Source organism: Salarias fasciatus, unplaced genomic scaffold (assembly GCF_902148845.1).
Source record: "Salarias fasciatus unplaced genomic scaffold, fSalaFa1.1, whole genome shotgun sequence".
Lineage (NCBI taxonomy): Eukaryota > Metazoa > Chordata > Actinopteri > Blenniiformes > Blenniidae > Salarias > Salarias fasciatus.
In genome coordinates, this window is record NW_021941401.1 from 159,669 (window position 1) to 181,183 (window position 21,515).

Consider the following 21,515-nt stretch of genomic DNA (forward strand, 5'->3'; position numbering starts at 1 on the left):
CTTTGATATTGCTTTTTGAGGTATTCAAGGAAATTGCAAGTTTCATCCTATAAGTGGTGCCAAAAGTGTGATATGTAACCACAACATAAGCTAAAGAGACACTGTTTGGATAAAAAGTGACACACAAAAAAAGGACAAACATTTTTTGTTGTTTTTGTCCTTTTATTAAGCAGGGGAGGATGTGGCACCCAGGAATTATTGGTTATGAAAAAGACATCCCGAACAATGTTTTTTGTTGTTGTTGTTGTTGTTGTTGTTGTTGTTGTTAATACTGTTTGGCATTTGCCCACATTCGCCTGTGTTGTTTTAACCATAGATATGTATGTAAAGGCTGGATGTTTCATGGAGGAGTCTGGAATGGCATCACTGGCGACCGTCTTGCTCCAGGCAGCTTTCAGCTGGTCTGTGATTCTGAAGGTAAAGTGAGTGATGGGAACAAAGCAAATACTCTTGTTTTGATTAAATATTTATGGATTTAGTTTCATTTGAAATTCACTGTCACTCTATGCTCTGTGAATTTGTAAAGTTAAATCTCACATTGGGTGAATAAATTAATTATCAAGTTACTCAGAGGACTTCAAAAGGAATAAATGTTAGTTTTTGTCCGCAGTGTTAAAGACAATGATGAGTATCATGAGAAATAATCATAATAAAGTAAAAACATAAATATTACAAGCATAACATTATTTGAATCATTACATTTTTAACTAAACATTCACATTATTTTATTATCTTATTAATATTCATATATTTTGAATATTTAAACATAGCATAACATCTACATTTTTTATTCTATACCTAAGTTTTGTTGCCTATATTTTGATTTAACAAAAATACTTGTGCTTGTAAGCAGAGCTCTTTGGTTATAATTATTCATCACTATGCAGTGTCCTAACTACATCCCTGAAGTTTATAGCAAATCAAGCCGTTTGGTGCAACTCGCTCCGCTAAAAAAAAAAAAAAAAAAGTCCATCAGTCCCTGATGTCAGTGACATTATTTACGTGGCCACTAGGGGGCGCTTGATTTTAAAATGTATCCCATGGTCGTAATTGGAGGCGTGAATTAAGGGCTGGCGATCTGAAGGAGATACATTTTTTTAAATATTGGCTAAAATGATCTTTATGACCCGATGGGAAGCAATTCATAGCGGAAAATATCCGCTATCTACAGCAGGAGTAAAACAGGAAAAACAGCAACCAATAGTCTTGCCAGGACACCTTGGTTGTAAACCAATCAAATCCGTTCGCCGTTCTACCAGCCCCTCTGCACGTACATTTCAATGGCGTGCACTGGTCCTGGTTCAGTGTGCGCGTTGCGAAGTGCGCTCTCGGCGCTCGCGGCTCGCGTGAAAAATAGAACGGGAGCGCGAGCCGTGGTGCGCACGGCGCTGTCCTGCGCATTGTGTGCTGGCAGTCAGATAGGTTAACATGGGAGGCGATCAGAAACTCCGTGCGTGGTGCTTCTGCGTCCAGTGCGTTTCCTGCATAATAGCGGGAGCTCCTCCAATGGGGTGGGAGCTGGGCGGAGCTGGGCGGAGCCTTGGGGAGATGCTACATTCGAATACATGCTAGTTTTCCAAGATCGCCGACCCTAGCTTTAACGGTCGTTTGAGTTGAAGGACTTGTTGAAACCATCAGTGTGTTGTGTGTGTGTGTGTGTGTGTATGTGTGTGTGTGTGTGTGTGTGTGAGAGAGAGAGAGAGAGAGAGAGAGAGAGAGAGAGAGAGAGAGTGAGTGAGAGTGAGTGGGTGTGTCTTTCAGCCCCCAGAGTTAGGAGGAACCCCCCTCCCTTTTCTTCTGAGCAGACTCCAGAGAGGGAGGAGGGAAGAGGAGGAGGAGAGAGGACAGAGGAAAAGTTTACTCTTTCTTAATATCTCCACACATTGGTGGAAGCTGTGTGACAACGTGCGGGCACGTAAGTGTGTACATGCGAGGGATGCAGACGACGCATGCGTGTTCACGACAGACAAGTTGCGCGCTCCTCTCATAAAACTCAGAAGCTCGTGGAAGGACACAGAGAAAAGGAATAAGAGAGAACTTAACATCGAGGCCGCTGTCCCACACAGAGGAGATGAGCGTGAGGCTTCTCCTCGGCTGCTCTGAGGAGACAGCGGCACGCCGTTGGTGTGTGTGTGTGCGCTCGCGAACGCGTGTTCACTGCACTCAAACGGTATCATCAGTTAACAAGGTGCAGCTAACCAAACTTTACAGTTCTGAGTTCAGTAATCATCTTTATAGTGTGGTGATAACGTCAGCCTCCAGTCTGCAACCAGCCAACCACTGTGCACATTCTGAGGTTCCCTGCTGTGTTGAAGTGGGCCTCACATGCGCCATCGTGAGGTGGTGTGGATGTATTGCACTACTGTGTGGGACCCATGCTGCGACCACATGGGAACAAACGCCATCGTTCTGTGTTCTCAGAGGGACTGAGCTGGCCGCATGTTCACCAGGGGTGGCCTCTTAGTGTCCTTCCTCTTTGTGCCAACATGAGGAGATCCCATGAGTTCACAACAACATACATGACTATTTCATGTATGAATTGTCCATCAAATACATGCCTCATCATGGTCCCAACAGGTCTAGACAGACTCTGTGATTTTCAGCCGTCCCGGATGAAAGATCGCGATCATGAGAGAAAAGTTTTGATATCTTTGGTCTCGGCTCTAAATCTGTGGCCCTGTGAAACCAGGTCAGGGAAGCATGATGTCTTCGTCTGCGACTGGAGATCAGCTGTGATAAAATTCTGACAGTGCCAGAAATTTGGGGTGATGGTGAGACTGCTGATGGGACCCATGTTGATGTTTGTTATTTTTACATGTGGTGAGTTTTGTTGGAAGAGGACAGTCCATAGCAGTAAATGCTGACGACATGTCACACAAACGTAAGATGCAAATAGATGCTAACAAGTATTTACTTCAACCTCCCTTTGTAGAATCGGCATCCCAAAATCGTCTTTCTTTCTGAGCCACGACAGCGACGACATTCTCCTCCTGGAGAGTAGTTGACAGGTGAAGGAAGACATCAGGAGATCCGTTCGTCAAGGGGAGGATGAGGTGCAGGACAGTGATGTGGATGAAGCCGTGTTCTCTCTGTTCAAACCTGAGGGGATTCATTTTTCAACAGAGGAATCATTTCGGCATGAGAGGCAGAAGCAGTTTGGGGTGGATTCTGGCTGTGGTGCGTGGGAACAGAAAATCTTATATCTCGTCAAAAAGGTTCCCAAAAATAAAAAGCATTACAATCAACCATTCTTTAAAAAAAAAAAAAAAAAAAGAACATGAAAAAACACAATTTTCTTCAGTAAAAAAAAAAAAAAAATCAGCAGTGATTTTTTACAGTTAAAAAAAAATTATTAGGGTTTTTAAAGTCAAAAACATTAAAAATTACTATTCTTATAGCAAAATGTCTTGATGTACAGCTCTTTAGTGAATCTGCAGCTCCTCTGCAGTAACTCATCCTAGGTTTCACTAAACTATATGGAAACAATGATTTATATTATTTTAATTTCATATACAGAACAGATTCACTTTCAAAGGGGAAACTGGTTCCTGAAAAAGGTTTAAACAACTAAAAGCTTCATATTTTAACTTGGGAAATGGAAGTATATCCTGTTTCTAATGAGATATCAACTTTATTTCAGAACCATGCAGCACAGCCAGAGTTCTGACTCCATTCCATCTTCAGCTCAAGTGACTGATGGGGGTTAGCGTACGTTAGCTGTTTTTGGCAGGGTGTTCCTCAGCAGGAAGTGTCGACAGGAAGTGAGTTCAGATGTTATCAGCTGTGTCCCTCCACCCACTGAGCACAGAGTGGTGCATCTTCCTCTTCTGTTTCTCAGAAATGTTGAGAAACCCTCCCACTGATTCATCAGTTTCCTGCTGCAGCATCACCAGGAGTCCTGCAGATGCAACACGTGTGTGTGAGAGAACAACCTCAGACCCAGTATGGGAGAAGATGATGAAACGTGTCTGAAAACCTGAACTATTGCTGCTGGAAAGTGATCACTTCAGATGTTTCTTCCTGATTGATTATTTATGGATCACTGTGCGAAGCAGCGGCTTCATAGCTCATCATCTCATGCTGCAGCTCCTCTTCATCTCAGAAACACAACAGCAACATTCACTTTTTAATAGTTTTCTAACAGTAATCTGTGTCCACATACTCTAAAGTGAAGAAACTCTGTATTCACCCTCACTGGCTCCACTTTTTAGTGAATGAGTGATCGATTTTCCTCCCTGGTAGTGGATACTCCCTTTCACACTCCTACAGGTACATGAGCTTCACTCTCTGAAATTAAGAGCGCGTGACATATTTTCTCAAACGCTCCCAGAAAACACTCATGGCAAAGGTACAAACAAAGCACTGCAGTTGTTGTGTTGTTGGCTGCATTGATGAGCAACAAGTGAAAGGTTAATCCTCTCCCTGAGAAGGAGGTGGAGCAGGCGTGTTAGCAGCTCATTAGCATTTAAAGGTACAGAGGCAGAAACAGCCTGCTCTCAGTAGAGCGCACCAGAAGAACTTTTAGACTGGATGAAATTCAACAGCAAGGATGAATTTGGAAATACACTTTGGTTGTGATGTTGTTTGAGCTCTGGCTGCGATGGGAAACTGATGTAAAACTGTATAATATGGAAGCTTTAACTGACACATCAGGGAGAAGCAGGACCTAGTGAGGGGACGGGGTCTATGGGAGGGGGTGGGGCTGAGAGGACCTGGTACCTGCGCCGTGGACTTGCGGTGGACGTGTTGAGTAAAGAAGCACTTCCTGCCGAAGATGTGTGGTGACACATGGTGTCAGTGTTCCTGATCTTCAGCTGCTCACATCAACACTTCCTGTTTACTGCCTGAGTGAAGCTCACGTCGAGCCGCGGCGTCAAGAAGGAGACTCCTCTGAAAACTACTCCTGCTGATGAACCATGAGCAAAAGAAAACTCAGTGAGTCTCATTCCTTTCTCACCACAGACAGTCCTCGCTTTGATTTCTAGGTAATAAAGCAGTGATGTGTGATGATGCTGTGGAAGGAAGTGGAACTCCCTGAGTGAAAGTGTGATGGTGCTTTTCTTCATTCAGTTATTCATGAAGGGGGTAAAACCACTCTCTCTAACACACACACACCCACACACACACACACACACACACACACACACACACACACACACACACACACACACACACACACACACACACACTGAGTGAACACATTGACGTTTTTCTTTCCTCTTTTATGACTGCCACAACAGCTGAATGTGACTAACCTGAGACTGTAGTATTGTGGATCACACAGTGAGGTGTGTCCACAGACAGTGGCTTGGTGGAGTGTCCTAAGTCCATGCAGTGATGTCCAGCAGCCCTGAAGGTTACCATCCTCCAGATTTCACCGGATTCTCTGGATCTTCTGAGTTATACATAGAGGTGATGGGATCTTTAGACTCAAATCAGAGGGAGAAAAACACCAGGAACCCAACATGACAGGGTTATCAGTTACTTGCACGACTCTGCTTGTCTCAGCAGGTTTGTTACTTACTTCTCAGTTTAACTGGCCTTTTTTAAGTGTCAGTGAATCTGCATGTTTTAAAAAAAGCTCGCCAAAGCTTTTTCTCGTGGTTTGAGTCATCTGCCTCTTTAGATGAGCACTGGCAATGTCTTGTCTGTCCTCTCCCTCTTTCTCCTGCTCGTTGTGTCAGATGTTTTCTTATTCCTGGGCTCCATTAGTGAGAACAGTATCCGTGCTACTTGCAGCATTTTCTCCAGGCTTTGAAGGAAAACTTACTGAATTAGAGACCCAGTTCTGCAACACACTCCTGAGCTAACAAGTGCATGTGTGGATGTGTGTTATAACTAAAGAAACCAACATCTTTCAGGCACATTTAGGTTGTTTTTTTTTTTTTTTTACTGAGAGTCATTTCTGTGCAGGATTTATCTGTGAATTCCAAACACAACCTCAATTTCAGTATTTCTCTGAAGTGGAGCAGTAAATAAAAAAAAACTATCAGAGAACTACTAAGCTTCCACTGCTTTGTATTTCCAGTACAAACAGAAAAAGTGATGCATTAAAAGAAGCTGACAGAGTTTATTTGTGTAAACTCATGAAAGAATGATCTATTGGCCTCTGTTTCACTGTGCACACTGTTCCACTCACTCACAGCTTCATGGAGCTTTGTAAAAGTGGAATAGATGCGTCTTTGTGCAGTTTGAAGCTGCGCTCACACTTCAGCTCTGAGTCCAGCTGAGAAAAGACAATCCCTCTCTGTACATCCTCTGCATGTCCTGATTTCCAGCCACGATGCAGCTGAAGGTCTGGAGGGAGCCTGTAAACCTAAAACCAATCATCACTGGAAGGAAAACATTCAGATCACTTTTGCTTCGGAGTCTGAAACATGAGAGAGAAAGTGAAGCTTTATGATTGGTGTCGTGACACAGCAGAACGCGGTTCTTCAGTCCGTCTTCTACCAGTTCCCTCGACCTGCTCATTCTGGGCTTCCATCACCGAGTCTGTTCGTCATTTTGTCTTTTCTCAGTTGTGTTGGTACCCTCTTGAATTTCACCTCCCACCTTTCTGGTGTTTGCCTTCCTGTGACGTCTGCTCAGGACTGAAAGGCCAGCCTCTGCCCGCGTGCTTCAGTGTTTCGGAGACTCATTCAAACACTTCTTCCTCTTCTCCAGGTTTCAAATGGTTCGGGAGCCTCACCAATCTCTCCACTCGCCGCTCCAAAGACAAAGATGACAAGGCTCAGTCATCAGACGTGGACGGCGTGGAGCCGTGCCGCCACCCGTCCAGCTACGCCCGCTCCTGCGACATGTACACCCACGTTGGCACGGTGCCCCGCTGGGAGCGGCAGAAGAAGAAGTCCCTGCGTGGTGGGCAGAGCCAGCGGGAGGCGGGGGAGTGTGTGAGAGCCTCCCCCCTGCTCAGTGCCCTGTCCGGCCTCAGCGGCAGCAGCATGGAGCAGCCTGAGCCGGCCTCTGCGGCACCTGTCCGGCCCCTTCCAGAGGACGCCGTCACCCAGCACCGGGCCGCCACGAGCCCGCACGCCGTGGCTCGGCCTCCAGCTGCCTCAGTGCAGGATGTGTACGTACCAATGGACCCCATCGCTGACAGAACCACCAGCCCACTGGACAGCACCGAGTCCGAGACCGGCTCCCAGGACCAGGACCAAAACCAGGACCAGGACCAGGACCAGGACCAGGACCAGGACCAGGACCAGGACCACTCCCACACGTAAGGACCTGCTTTCCATGATCACTTCAACTGAATGCAGAAATATTCAGTACTGGGTTTGTAAAACTGGGGAGGAAATCTTAAACCCAAAGAACGTAAATAATCAAACATGAGAACAATATTTTCTAAAAATGTTTGACTGACTTGAAAACTTTTTGCTTATATTTTAATCGAAATCATTTTAGTTAAATTCAACAATTTTGTGAATTCTGTGTTCCTTTTTAAATATTTTTCATTTATTAGATTTTAGAATAACCCAAGGAAGGAGAGAAGTCAAGGAGTCATTCTATCGATGACCGAGGTTTTAGCATGCTAGCAGAAAGCTGCAGACCTGTTGAAGTCGTGAATGTTGGGTGTTAGCATGCTAACTCGTCTCAGTCTATGTCTTCATATTTTTTGTGAATTTTCTTTCTCCTCGTCTTGATATTTTGGCAGAGAATAGTTTACTGTGGCGGACATCGCTCGTCCTCTCGGCAGTCGACGTTGCAGACGCGTAGCATCTTGGGATACTCACCCAGTTGCATTGAGGAGCTTTTTTCGAATATGAACGCTCTGCGTAGTATCAGAGTGGATTCTGGGATTGGCGCAACCTCACGATTGTTGGTTTTGTCATGCACGGTCATGGAGTTTAGCGTTTTTCTGAGTCACCTCCTCTTTGTTTTACAGCCGTCAGAACGGGTCGAATCGAGGAGGAGAATACGTCAAAGTAGGCTTCTCACATTTGTTTTCTCTCTTTATCTTTAGTTGTGTAAATTCTCAGATTAAAAACTGCTTTCGTGTGTGTGTGTGTGTGTGTGTGTGTGTGTGTGTGTGTGTGTGTGTGTGTGTGTGTTCTCGTATTTCTATCCTTGTTGGGGCCAAATGTCCCCACAAGGATAGCAAAACGTGGAACGACGTGCCTTGTGGGGACCTTTTTCCGGTCCTAAGTAGGAGAAACAGTGTTTTCTTGACCATGTTGTTGTTACTGAAAAAAGTAAAAGTGCAAAAACATTTCTTTAGGGTTAGGCTTTGTTGTGGTGTGGGTTAGGGTTAGGGTAAGGGTCAGGGTTAGGGGGTAGACATGAATGGGAGTCAATGGACGGTCCCCACAAGGATAGAAATACAAGACTGTGTGTGTGTGTGTGTGTGTGTGTGGAGGATTGCCTCCGTGAAGTCCTGCTGAACTGGCCAATGACAAGGAGGACTTTAAATCCTCCATCTGGTTTCCTGACTCATGACTGCTACAAATTCAGCTAGTAGAACATGTTTTCATGAAAGTATTCATAAATGTGCACCCACATTGTTTTTAATTCCGTCTTGATTTCCTCTCTTCAGCTTCAATAAGAATCATGCATAATGTGTGGTCTACACTAACATGTTGCTTTTACAAATTATTAAAAATTATACAAACAGCACAAATAAGGTTATACACCAAAATGAACAATTACCAACCACTAGTCAAAGCTTGTCCTGGGATTTAGATTTGAACCTTTAAACTGTAACTGCAGGAACAGGGCTGGAGAGCACTGGACTGTCTGCTTCTTGCTCCTGATGTGATCGGCGCTGTCCTGTCAGTTCATCCAGACACGCTGCAGTCTGTCCTCAGTGGACGACTCTGCACTACACACATCTATGTGGCGTCTTTGCTGCAGTGATCACGGTTAGAATCCAGGCGGATGGTGAAGGGTGGCGTAACGACGCAGGTACGGGACGCCGTGGCGTGACGGTGAAAGCAGGGCCCCACTCCGGCTGTCGCTACACAGCAGAACTGCTCAGCCCTCATCATGAGCCTCCGTTCTGTGATACAGCTTAGAAAACAAGCCAACAGAACAGCCAGTGTGTGTAAAACGGAGTGTGCAAACAACAACAGAGGGCTTCTACTGCTGAGGAGCTGTTCAGTCATGGCCAGTTTGTTGAGAGTGACGGTCGGGTCGACCAATCAGCTGACGGCGGTGATGTAGCTTCTCCTTATGGCAACTGCTCTGTGGTGCCAGGTACCACGACAAACATGGGAATGGTTCTTTACGTACTGACGTCAAAACTGCGCGGTAAAAATGAGTATCTATCAGTTCTGGAAGGAGATTGTTCAATCTGTCACAGATTTTATGGAATTTTCTTTGTCCTGATGTTTCTTACTTATAATGTGTTGTACACAAATAACATAGCATCTTTTCTTGATTTTATAAAAGCCCGTAAAGTCCACAGACGTCAACAACAAGAGCCACACAAAGGGTGTCATGACCCTGTTAGTTTAATCTCATTAACTGCAGCCTATTTGTTCTTTTTAAAAGAGAATCAGCCATATATTGATTATTTGACCTCATATGGCAGCAGTTCATCGATTGTCGCAGATGTGAGCTGCATACAGAGGAGTGTCGACAGAACTTTCTTCAGCCTGAACCCGAAACAAAACATGTACAAATGGAATGATTTATTTCCACTGGGGCCTGATGGGGACACACAAACACACACATGCACACACACACACACACACACACACACACACACACACACACACACACACACACACACACACTCACACAGACAGCTTTAAAGGCCATCCACCCCTCCTGTAGCTTGCTGCACTGTGAATTAGGAGCTGTGTGTGTGTGTGTGTGTGTGTGTGTGTGTGTGTGTGTGTGCGCTCTGAGTGATGGGCTCCTCACACATAGCGTTGCCATGCCGATGAGTCGGAGTGTCTGATGCCACTGTGGGAGCGACTGAAGTCCCAGCCCAGTGTTCACACTCCGAACAAGTTGTTCTGAAGTGGTAAAGCTTTGAAACAACGCTGACAGATCGTTGTTTTTCCGCGTTTTTGCGTCCGTGATGACTTTCCAGTTCTCCAGGGAGACGTGGTGGCTGCAGCCGCCGACGGAGACGCTGAGGAAGCAGCTGGAGGAGGAGCTGAAGCTGAGTGAACACGATGTGAGGAGCCATGCCTGGTACCATGGACCCATCCCCACAGAGGTCTGCACGCACAAACACACACACACACACACACACACACACACACACACACACACACACACACACACACGTGCATGTACAATCTCACGATTTGATGTCAGTTCAGATGTGTTCAAAGCCCAGAATCCAGAAAAGGGACAGTGAAGCCTTTTTGCCGCCTGTTCTACCCAAAAGCAGAGTCAACACAGTAAAGTTCAAGGTTTGCTTCCAAAAAGGCAGCGCTATCTGAGAGGGGTCAGCACTGGAAAGTCCACGAAGCCTTTGCCCTGCTGATCAGAAGTGACCTGGAGCCCGTACACGCTGTGATCTGTTCTGTTCAGGTGTCAGAGAGCCTGCTGCTGAACCACGGAGACTTCCTGGTCAGAGACTCCCAGAGCAGCCATGGCGACTTCGTCTTGAGCAGCTGCTGGGAGCAGAAGACCCTCCACCTGCCCATCAGGAGGACGGTGGTCCCGTCCACTCACACTTACCCCCGGGTGCAGTACAGCCTGGAGGAGGGGGAGGGGGAGGAGGGGAAAGCCTTCAGCTCCTTACAGGCGCTGGTTCACTTCTACGTGGGCGGCCGTGCGGCACTGACACGTGGCGGCGGGGCTCAGATGGTCCAGCCGGTGAACCGGACTCTGCCGCTCAGCTACCTGGAAACAGTCTTCAGGAGGTGAGGGTCCCAATGATAAGCAGCCTGCTATTTACAGAAACGGGTGTTGCCCCCCTCTACGTTTTCCAAAAAATTTAAATGGAAACCTAATGAAGAATTGTTATGAGAAGCCGGACCTATAGGCGGCAGTGTAATGAGAACCAGAATCCTGGAAAACTGTGAACAGGTCACACACGTGATGGTAATGGCACTCCTGTAGCAGGTAAAGTGGATCGGCTTTTACTCCTTTTAACTCACATTTGGAGCGGGGACTGAGTTGAAAATTGCTCCTTGAGTTCTGTTAGCGATACGTTTTTGAAGTGGTGTTATATGGTGGAAAGTGTTATTTCTATGTTGGATGTGCAGAGCGAGTTGGTTGTTTGCAGAAGTACCTGCAACAGAATACATGGGACTGGAGCAGCCAGATACCAACATGGGAAAAACACTCATAACTGCACTGTTGCGAAAGGTTTTTTATGAGCTGTTTGTATTTTTTGGGTTATTAAATGCTTTTTGATTTCTATGATTTTCAGAGTCAGCAACTGCACAGCTAATTTCCAACCTCAAATGTTTTCAGAAATACTTTTTGCTGAACTGTTTTAGGCCCTGGTCACAAGAAAATGTTACAAGCACATCTGCTCATAATGAGTTCTGCAAGTTGCCATTTTTTACAAATTTCGAGTGCTCAGAGAATTTTTGCAAATAGACCTTTCTTTCTTTGGTGACGTCGTCTTCATGTATTCCTTTGGTGAAAGTGTGATGCAGCTGCAGAAGATCTCCTGATGACCTCGGCCCTCTGTGTCTCTGCAGTCCTTCCTCTTCCCACCACCAGGGGGCAGAAGTGGGGCTGAGCCAGGAGACCTTGCAGAGTCCCCTGGACAAACATAGTGAGTTTCTCTCTCACTCTCACACACACACACACACACAGCGCACACGCACGATATCATGCAACTTTAAAAAACACAAAACTTGTTCCATATTTGTTTATTTGGAATATAGCATATGCAGATTCAGCTGCTTCTCAATGAACAGAATCAATAAAAACTCCAATAAACGAAAGTAAAAATGAGGTGAAGCTCCTGCTGGTTTGCAATTATTAGGTGGAAATGCAACATTTAACATCAAACAAGTGTTTTCATGTACACTTCTGTAATCATCAACAGTCATTCATACATCACAACACGGAGAAGCTCCGGAAACACAGAATCATTAATCCAGACATCGTCTGATGGCAGTCATCAGAGGTCTGTACGAATTTTTGAGTGTGTGTGTGTGTGTGTGTGTGTGTGTGTGTGTGTGTGTGTGTGTGTGTGTCCTTGCAACTTACAGCTGACGTTGACAACTTCCTCTGATCATTAAACTTTCCAACAGTATTTTTTTCTTGAAATGTTTAAATTCACTTTAATTATCAATGAAAGAGGCAGCTTTTTTACATATATATATTTAACTCGTTTTCATGATTAAATAACTGAAAAAATCACAGCTTTTTTGAAACAAAAAAAGCAACATCTGACATCACAGGAATCTGTCATTTATCTCAAATTGTACTGCTAGTTTAACACTTCACCACATCGCTCTCAAACATCACGGATTCAAAAATAAAAATAGAAATAACCTTACAGAAGATACAGTATAGGGCAGCTTCAGCTCTTTGCTAACCTGTGGGAGTTTCAGTGCAGAGCAGAGACATGAAGAAAGCCTTTTCATTCATTCACTTTTGACTTTGCTCCTGTAGCAAAGCTTCCTACAGAAAACTTCACTGTGTAAATAAAAACAGTGATTGTGAGTGACAAAATGAGCAGCAGGAATCCCACCACATCGATGGAGTGGTACTGGATTGTGGACATTCTGTAGGATTCTGTCCGCAGGTGAGCTGCTCCTTTGTGCCTCATGACGAACTCGATCCAGAACATAGCCAGCTCCAGAGGTTTCATGGGCTTGTCTCTGTGCAGGCTGGACAGCTTCTTCATCTTCTCGGTGTAGGATGGATCATACAGCACCTCCTTCACTGCTGCCAGGAAGTCCTCCTGGTTCACGGTTCCAAAGTCCAGGACTTTGGCCACACCTCGAGCTTCCATCCTGAAGAAATTGTCAGGTTGATCAAAAAGAAGGGGCAGACCGACCAGTGGGACTCCATGGTAGATGGCCTCCTGCATGCCATTGGTTCCTCCGTGGGCCACAAACAGCCTGGTCTTGGGGTGACCCAGCAGGTCATTTTGTGGTAACCAGTCCAGAATTAAGGTGTTGTTGCCGAGGGTGGAGGGTTTTTTGCCTTTGTGTCTCCAGATGACCTTCTGAGGGAGCTGAGCAAAGGCTGCAGCGATGCCCTCCGTGATGTCCTCTGGAAGTTTTTCCACCAGAGTGCCGAGTGTCATCACAATGACGCCGTGTTCACCGGAGCTCTGTACGAAATCCTCCAGTTCTTTGGGCAGAGGTTTGGGGGGTTTGCACTGGAATCCTGACATGTAGACTACGTTTGGCATTGTGGGTCGAGGAAACTCAAAGGTGAAGTCGTTTCTCATCAGCCAGATATCGGCTGCCTGGAACAGCTCCATGTAATGGACATCGCTGCCAAAGTACCGATGAACAAAAGGTTTGTAATTTGGCTCGGTAACATACTGAATCTGAAGCCAAGTGAAAAAATAAAACAAGAGGTTCTGTACCCGCTGGGAAAACGTCATCTTATCAGTCAGCAGTGACCCCGGTATTGGTACATATGAAAGTGGGGAAGGCGCAATGGCCATATGCCCCTCCCCCTGAACCGTCCATCGCACATTCAGGACGAGAGGAAGACGCAAACGGTGAGCCAGAAGCACCCCTGCACCAATGGCTGGATCTGTGAGGACCAAGTCGTACTTGGCATCGTGCAGACTCTGCATCAGCTGCTCATTGTCGAACACTTCTCCCATCACCTTCAGCACCTGCTTATTCATCTGATAGAACTGCTGCACCAGGTCGTACTCCAGAGCCAAACGGGCCCAAATCGAAGCCCCTTGCCGTCGCAGGTTCAGTGTTTTCATTACGTAACCTCCAAACTGTTTTTCATCAAACCCAAATGAAGAGTTGATGGTGAGGCTCTTGTAGTGAGGAGAGTCTACCTTGACGTACCAAGTGTCAAACGGCCTCAACACCGTGACTTCGTGGCCTCTGGAGTGAAGCTCTTCAACGATGACCTTCATGTTGATCCAGTGGCTTCCGTCCACTGGGACCACTAACACTTTCCCTCCCTGCACCAGCAGTGGAGAGCAGAGTAGCATGGCGACTGCCACCAAGGCTGGACCGTACATCTTGGCAGTGTAGATTCTGAAAACACAAAATATGTTAGAACGGTCTCGATGAACCAGAGTTCATTTGCACGGATGTGAGGGTAGAGGTGGGCCAAAGTTCATGAGCACAGGTGAGGGTGGAGGTAGGCGAGAGTTCATGAGCACAGGTGAGGGTGGAGATGGGGAGAGCTTCGAGTACAGTCTACTACAATCTCTGCATTGCTGTTCAGAGTTTACGCTGGGCATCTTAACATATTGTTCAATTTCATGTAAATACAATTTCATGTAAATTCTGAGCTTCAAATACTTCCTAATCTCTTTTTGTGATCTTTGCAGACTACAACATTAAGAAATATGTTGAATCAGAAGCAGTCCTTTGACTGCTCAGGTTTCAATAACATCGACTTCTTCTTTCACACTGAGGCACCACGCTGTAAGACTTGCATAACTCCCAGCTCACAACCAGTTCTCAGATTACACAACTAAAACGTAGGAATTAGTACTAAGAAATCCCACAAGCTTCACAAAAGCTGTTTGCGAGAGGTTCCCTCTCAGTTTTCACCCCTGTGCATTGAGGCATGTTTGCTGAGTGGTGTCAAATTATCCAAGAAGTTTTACATGTTTCGCATTCCCATCAATAAGATTCCTAAACATCAGTAAAATATTGAGAGCGATTTAAAAGTCACTGAGGACACACTTCTTTGAGCAGACAGGCATGAATGTTCCACTTTCCACAGCTGAACAACAGTTAACAAGTCCTCCCACAGTGAGAATTCCCTTTCAGTCTCAATGGGAAACATCTGGAACATGCACGCTCATCTGGATCCACTCGAGTTTCAACTCCGTTCAAACAAGGAGATTATTTTGAAGCATGAACTGAATAACAGTTTTGTTCCCACTTGGTAAATTGTGTGCCAAGTCTTCTACATATCAACACTAATCTGTCTGCACAACACTTAATACTAAACACTTACTGAAAACGTCGGAGTTGGAAGATCAGCCTGCCGAGGTGGATCCAACCTCTGTCCCGAGGATATGATCGTCAGCTCAGCTCAGAGGGGCTTCAGCACTGAGCTAACAGTGCTAACCTTCAGACCATGTGCTCTCTGCAGCAGCAGCAGTAACAACAGGTTACATAATGAGGAGCTGGATCATAGTGATAAACGCTGAACTTTACCTTCACGTGCTCTGTGGAGCAAAAGTCGAGGGACCCTCTGCTGTCAGTCTTCTGACTAAACAAGAGCAAATCTAGCACTTTTCTGCAACAATACTAAGACAAATGGCATAAAACTGAAACCAATCAAAGGAATAAAATGATTTAAGCTTCACCAACAGAAATCCCTGATCAGCAGGTGCTGCTGAGACAACCTTTCCGTAATGTGGAAGCCTCCAGATGCTGCATCATTCAGAATGTTTATTCTGCTGTTTTATGATACATTTATTTATTCCTGATAAGATTAGCTCTGATTGAGTTTAATGGTTAACAGAATCTACTACTGCTGACACTCGTGATGATGACAATTCCACTATATACAAAGTTCACCAAAAAGAATGTACAGTATATACACACATCAGGCAAAGAAAAACTTGCAGAAGTATTTTAATGCTAAATTTATTCATACATAACAAGAATAATACAAGTTACCTTTGGCCTCTACAATTATAAGAGGTGCTCAAAGTGGTGACCATTAACTTCCAGACATTTATGTGTACGGTGAACTACTGCTTAGGTAACGTTGCCCAAAGTGTCCAATGAGATTGTTACAGATACATTTTTAATTTCTTGTCTAAAGGCCTCCAATGTCATCATTCTGTATGTAAAGAAGAGCTTAAACAAAGTAAATATTTATGGAGGGTTTCCTTTCCTGGTGTGTGTATCATTATTGTGGTGGACTCAAGCTGTAACAGCACCCTGCTGGCAGCAGAGAGAGCAGTCTGTGGCCCTTCTTCCTGGACTTTAACCAGCATGGTCTGTTATAAATGTCCTGCTGGTTTTTTTGATGGTGCACTCCACTGAGCGTCCTGTCCTGCTGAGAGTCCCGCTTGGTGCTGCTGCCCTTCCAGGTGGTGACTCTCCACCAAAACACCTGTTTTCTGAGCACCTTGAGAGGAAACTTAAAGTCCCTCAGGGATCTGAGTTGGTGGAGATGCTGTCAAGCTTTCTTGTCCAGAGTGTTGATGTGACAGAACCACATCAGGTCCCGGATGATGTTGACATCCAGATACTTGAATAACCTCAGTAGACACTTCTTCTCTCACCTGCAGCTCCACCGTCCAGCCGGACCTCTTCTCCAAACACCACACGCCCGAGCCCGCACAGACCCTCCTCGGACCACTGCTACACGGAGCTTTGTCCTGGTCCTCAGAGCTACGTGGACAGGCTGCAGGCAGAAGACGGCGTCCACCCGCTTCGGACGGAGGATGGAGACGTGTACTTCTCACCAGTGATGGAGACGCTCTCATGTTTCAAACCCAGCAGGTACACGTCAGCACTGATGCCCCAGGACAACAAGCCTCTGGAGGTGGGCATCCTGCGCAGGGTGAAAGAGGTGCTGGTGGACGTGGACCCCCGGACGGCGGCCAAACATATCACCAAAGCGGACTGCACGGTACTCTCTCCAGCTCCTCCTCTGCAATAGCAACCCCTGCGGGATGAATGCTCGATGAAGCAGCCCAGTAATCCGTGTCTGGGGTTCCTAGGTGGCCAGAATCCTCCAGGTGACTCCGGAGGTGCAAAGGATGATGGGAGTCAGCTCTGGGCTGGAGTTGCTCACATTACCGCATGGCCAACAGTTGAGGTTGGACCTTCTGGAGAGGTTAGTACTACTCCCAACCATCATAGCCCTCAGCTCTGAGTACTGCACATCACTCAGTGTGAGAGATCTTATCATGTCTTCACTGAGTAATAATAAACAATATAGTACTGAATGCATTCTGGGTAGCAAAGCAAATGAAGTCAACGGCGCAGGCAAGAAGAAGCAGACGCACAAAGAAAGAATGGAAAATGTTTGGTGGGATGGTGAGATCGTGAGATGGTTGGTGATGTGGAGCAGTAAGGAGGTGCAGGCACTGGTTGATAAATGGTCAGAAGACTAGATTTCATGGTTGTGTGTTTGCGTATGCGAGTGCGCGAGTGCGTGCAATGGAATCCAGTCACGGGCCGGATTGGACGGTTCGGTGTCCGCAATGCGGCCCACGGGCTCCCAGTTGACGATCACTGCTATAGAGGAACTGTAGAGTTACTGACTGTAGATCTGCCTGTCACTGAGCTCTGACGGGTCCGTGTGAGACTCTCAGACTCTGCTCAGGTGGGCTTTGACTCAGTCAAGATTGGACTTGAAGTCCAGTTCAAGAGAAGTGCCCAAAGCGCCAGAGAAACATGCCGACACTGCGGCGATATTGTAAAATGTCTCACCAGCTTCGCTCCCGCAGGTTTCAAACCATGGCCATCATGTTGGCCGTGCACGTGCTGGGCTGCACGGGGACGAGTGAGGAGCGCGCCGGGCTTCTGCACAAACTCATCCAGGTGGCTGCGGAGCTGAAGAGTGGCATGGGCAACATGTTCGGATTCGCTGCTGTGATGAGAGCGCTGGAGCTGCCGCAGGTGAGCCACAGCCTCAGTCAGTGTGTGTGCCTATAGCTTTATGACTGACTGATAAAAACTCAGGATTATAAAAGATATAGGTTTAATTGAAGTAAGAAAAAAAGTAATTGAATTTCTGACAACAATGTAACATTATTTGGTTTATGACAAAAACTTTTTGTGCAAAATACAGTTAAAGGCCTAAAAAATCTGCGTGTGGTGCCGAACATTGTTTGTCTTTGGAATCATGTTGATAGTGTTTTTGAATCTATTGGCCATCATTCTGCTTGCCTCGCCATCATGACATGTGAGGCTGACCTGCAGCTGTCTTCAGGTGTCCCGGCTGGAGCAGACGTGGACCGCCTTAAGACAGCGACACACGGAGGGCGCCATCCTCTACGACAAACACTTCGGCCTTTTCTGAAGGGAACAGACGCTGGAAGAGGTGTCCTGTCCTCCTGCACCAAACATTTACCGCCTAATGAACCCGCCTGGAGCGCCTGGTTGAAACCTGGCTCTACAGGTTCTGGATGCGGTGGTACTGTCGTTCACAGCTGTCCCGTTTGTCCTGCAGAAAGCTTCCCACTCTCCAGCACCACCTTCCCCCATATGGTCCCCCTCCTGTCTCTGCTGGAGAAGAGCGGGGCATCTCAGGACACGGAGCCCTGGGACAGCGGGGACGCTGGGGTGGATGTGGTCATGTTCCACCTGGGGGCAGCGAGGACCATCGCCCAGCTGGGGGGCAATTACCGCTCCAATGCTGAGAGCAAATTACAAGGTGGGAGGCACCTCGCTTTGAGTTCATAAACACCAAAACGGGTCTTTAGAATGAAGATTGGCAGAAACCTTCAGCTGTTTTATCCGCTTAATCTGTCTCTAACTAATTCAGCTCCTTTCAGCTCATCATCTCTCATCTCTTAGTTTCTCTCCACATGTCACACTTGCAGGTTCTCCTGCATCATATGAAAGTAAAGCAGGCAGGTGAAGCTATGATGGACAGCTTGCTGTGTTTGATAGAAATCCTTTTTCCACATTCTTCAGTGTGAGCTTCATGGAGCCTCCACAGAAGAAGACAAAGCACTTTAGTTCATGTTATATCAAACAAGAGAAGCAGAACTGCATCACGAATATGCTCATATATATGACATGTTTCAGGTTTTAGATCTGGAGTCAGATGGAGATGGAGCTGGTCTCCCTCTGGAGTCTCTGTTCGGGTCAGATCTGTCTGATCAGTGCTGACCCATCAGGTCTCCTGTTGTTGCAGGTTTCCAGGAGCAGCCTGAAGTAATGGAGCTCTTCCTCACAGACTTCCAGATGAGGCTGCTGTGGGGCAGCCGAGGAGCCGAGGCCGACCAGGCTCTGCGATACCACAAGTTCCAGCAAGTATTGACGGCTCTATCCAACAAACTGGAACCCCCCATCAGTAAACCCTGAGCCTGGAACTAGCAGTGAAGACCCAGACATGTGTCAGGCCTCGCTCCAGGACTTCCTGTGGGACTTGCTCCGGGACTTCCTCCAGTAGTACTTTTGTTTCCATAGATAAAACACCACAGGAGCTACTCGGGACTTTTCCAGTCCCTCCAAGTTTCTCTCAGAATTTGTGAACAATGAAATGTGTGTGTCCATTTGAGCCCTGTCAAACCTTCAGCCATCTGGAGACATGTCAGTTCATCCTGTATACGTCCTTCTAATTCATTCTTCCTTCCAACAAATGTTGGAAAACACATCTTATTTCATTATGGACTAAAATGTCCAATTCCTAAAAAGTGCATTATAATGTAAATGTAATATGTGTAGTCTTGTTTTGTTAAAACCTATGATTAAATTCAGCCCTGAAAAAAATAATATTGACTAATAGTCTGGATTTTACCTTTTGAATCCAGTGAGATGCTGATTATTTTAGTGTGAGTGTTCAGTTTAAATGATTACTGTTGTTCACAGTATAAGTTTGTAAATTAAATATTTATTGATAAATCTGAGGCAGACTAAATATAATTTCAGTTGAAGCGGAAGGTTTAGAAAGGTGACAGAGCTGCACTGAGCTTCTTTCCTGTCTCACTCATCATGTTTCACTGTTCCATGTCTCTCTCCACCTCTGAGTGTCATGTCTCATAAATTTAAAAGAAATGCTAAATGTAGATTTTTCAGCTTTTAATGAAGACTTACATGTTTTTTTATGACCAAGAGAGGCTAATTTCCTGAACAAGTTTTATTGTCAATTACTAGTGAATATTCGAGACAATTAAATATGTTTACATTTTATATATTTTGACTGAAAGTCCAGTCTGGTTTCAGTAAATGAGCCCCAGCACTTTGTTCCATTCAACTTTACTAATGATTGCAATAAATTCATTTTATCAAGATCATCTGAGGAACCACGTGCCCTTCCCTCAGTGGGTGGAGCTTCAGTAATGTCCCCCGCCCCTCCTCACGCCCCGCCCACCAAGGAGCCAGGATTGCCCCCTCCTGTACCCGCCCCCTCAGTCCTATCTGTGGCAGCTGTAGTCCTTCGTCTTTCCACCTCCTCCCTGTGGAAACCAGCCATAAGATGAAAAGACGATCCAGCCGTTTTTTTTTTAAATCATTTTGTTAAACAATACAAAGAGAACAACAAAAAACACAGTCATTTACGTACATAAAACGAAAAAAGTCTGTGAGTTTCATCAAAACAATGTAAAGCAAGGTGCAAAGACAGCTTTCTTATGATTTGAACCACTAATTGTTTTAATAAATAATTTGGTTTCCTTTTCAAAAGCAAGAAAAGAAAGTGTTGAGTTACTAATTGCACCTTCATTAATTTTTCCCTAAAACAATTACTGCAAACCAGACGTTATTTTTTCATTATTATTATAATTATTAATATTGCAGTTCATCTTCTTCTGATTATTATTAAATCCAGTCATGTGACATAGCAACACAAAGTTACAGCGCTACCATGGGGAAGAAAAAAAAGGCAAAAAAAACCCTTCAACTATCCATTTATATATGATGTCACGTGCTTTGCAACAATGTATCAGTTTTAAATGATGTCATCATCTAATTTGACCTATATATGCAAATGAACAGCTATGCAAATTAGATGATGATGTCGTCAGAACTTTCTTGAATGAGCAATTGTAACAATGTATCAGTTTTAAAACGTCATTGTTTTGTTTTATTTTGTTTTGTTTTTACAAAATACAATAAAAATGCATCATATTTAATTTAATTATTAAGCATCTAATGTCAATATTTTCATTATTTCACATTGTGCACTTTAACAACTCACCATTTTATTCAGTTCAGCTTTATTTTATATAGTGCCAAGTACAACACAGTCATTTCTAGACATTTTTACAGAGAAAAACCCAACAGTGGAGCCAACGTGAAAGACAAGTTCGATCAACATACAACAGTGATCACTTATTTGAAAGTCTTTGACTCTTAATTTATCAATATCTAAGAGATAAAACCAAGAGAGTAAACCAAGAGTGTGGCCTTTAACGACAGTTGGACCAAAAACGTGCTGAATAAAATGAAGTGAATGAGCACTGTCAGTTCAGCTGCCATGAGTGTTAAAAGGATTTATAATGGCTCCATCCTTAACAGAAACACCTCTACACAAAATGAACCACCTGGAATAGAACCAACAACCTGAGCATGTATTCCTTCTGTGATATGGGGCAGTTAAATTAATAGCAGAATTCCTCATTACCCATTAAAGCAGTCAGAAGTTGACAGCTGACTTAACTTTTTTTTTTTAAAGACTCTTATTCTGAAACAGCATATCACCATTATCCCAAAGACAGTACCATTGCAGTGAGATAAGCTTGTAAATTGAGTTCCTACAAAGTAACAGCTGGTTATGAAGGTTGGTTAATTTCAGTG

At 45.1% G+C, this 21,515-nt stretch overlaps 2 pseudogenes; one reads left to right on the forward strand and one right to left on the reverse strand.

The window, feature by feature from the left end:
- Nucleotides 1–4,817: 4,817 nt before the first annotated feature.
- On the forward strand, nucleotides 4,818–20,765 carry LOC115385717 (SH2 domain-containing protein 3C-like; annotated as a pseudogene).
- Nucleotides 11,783–15,150, reverse strand: LOC115385723 (UDP-glucuronosyltransferase 2B31 pseudogene; annotated as a pseudogene).
- Nucleotides 20,766–21,515: the final 750 nt, after the last annotated feature.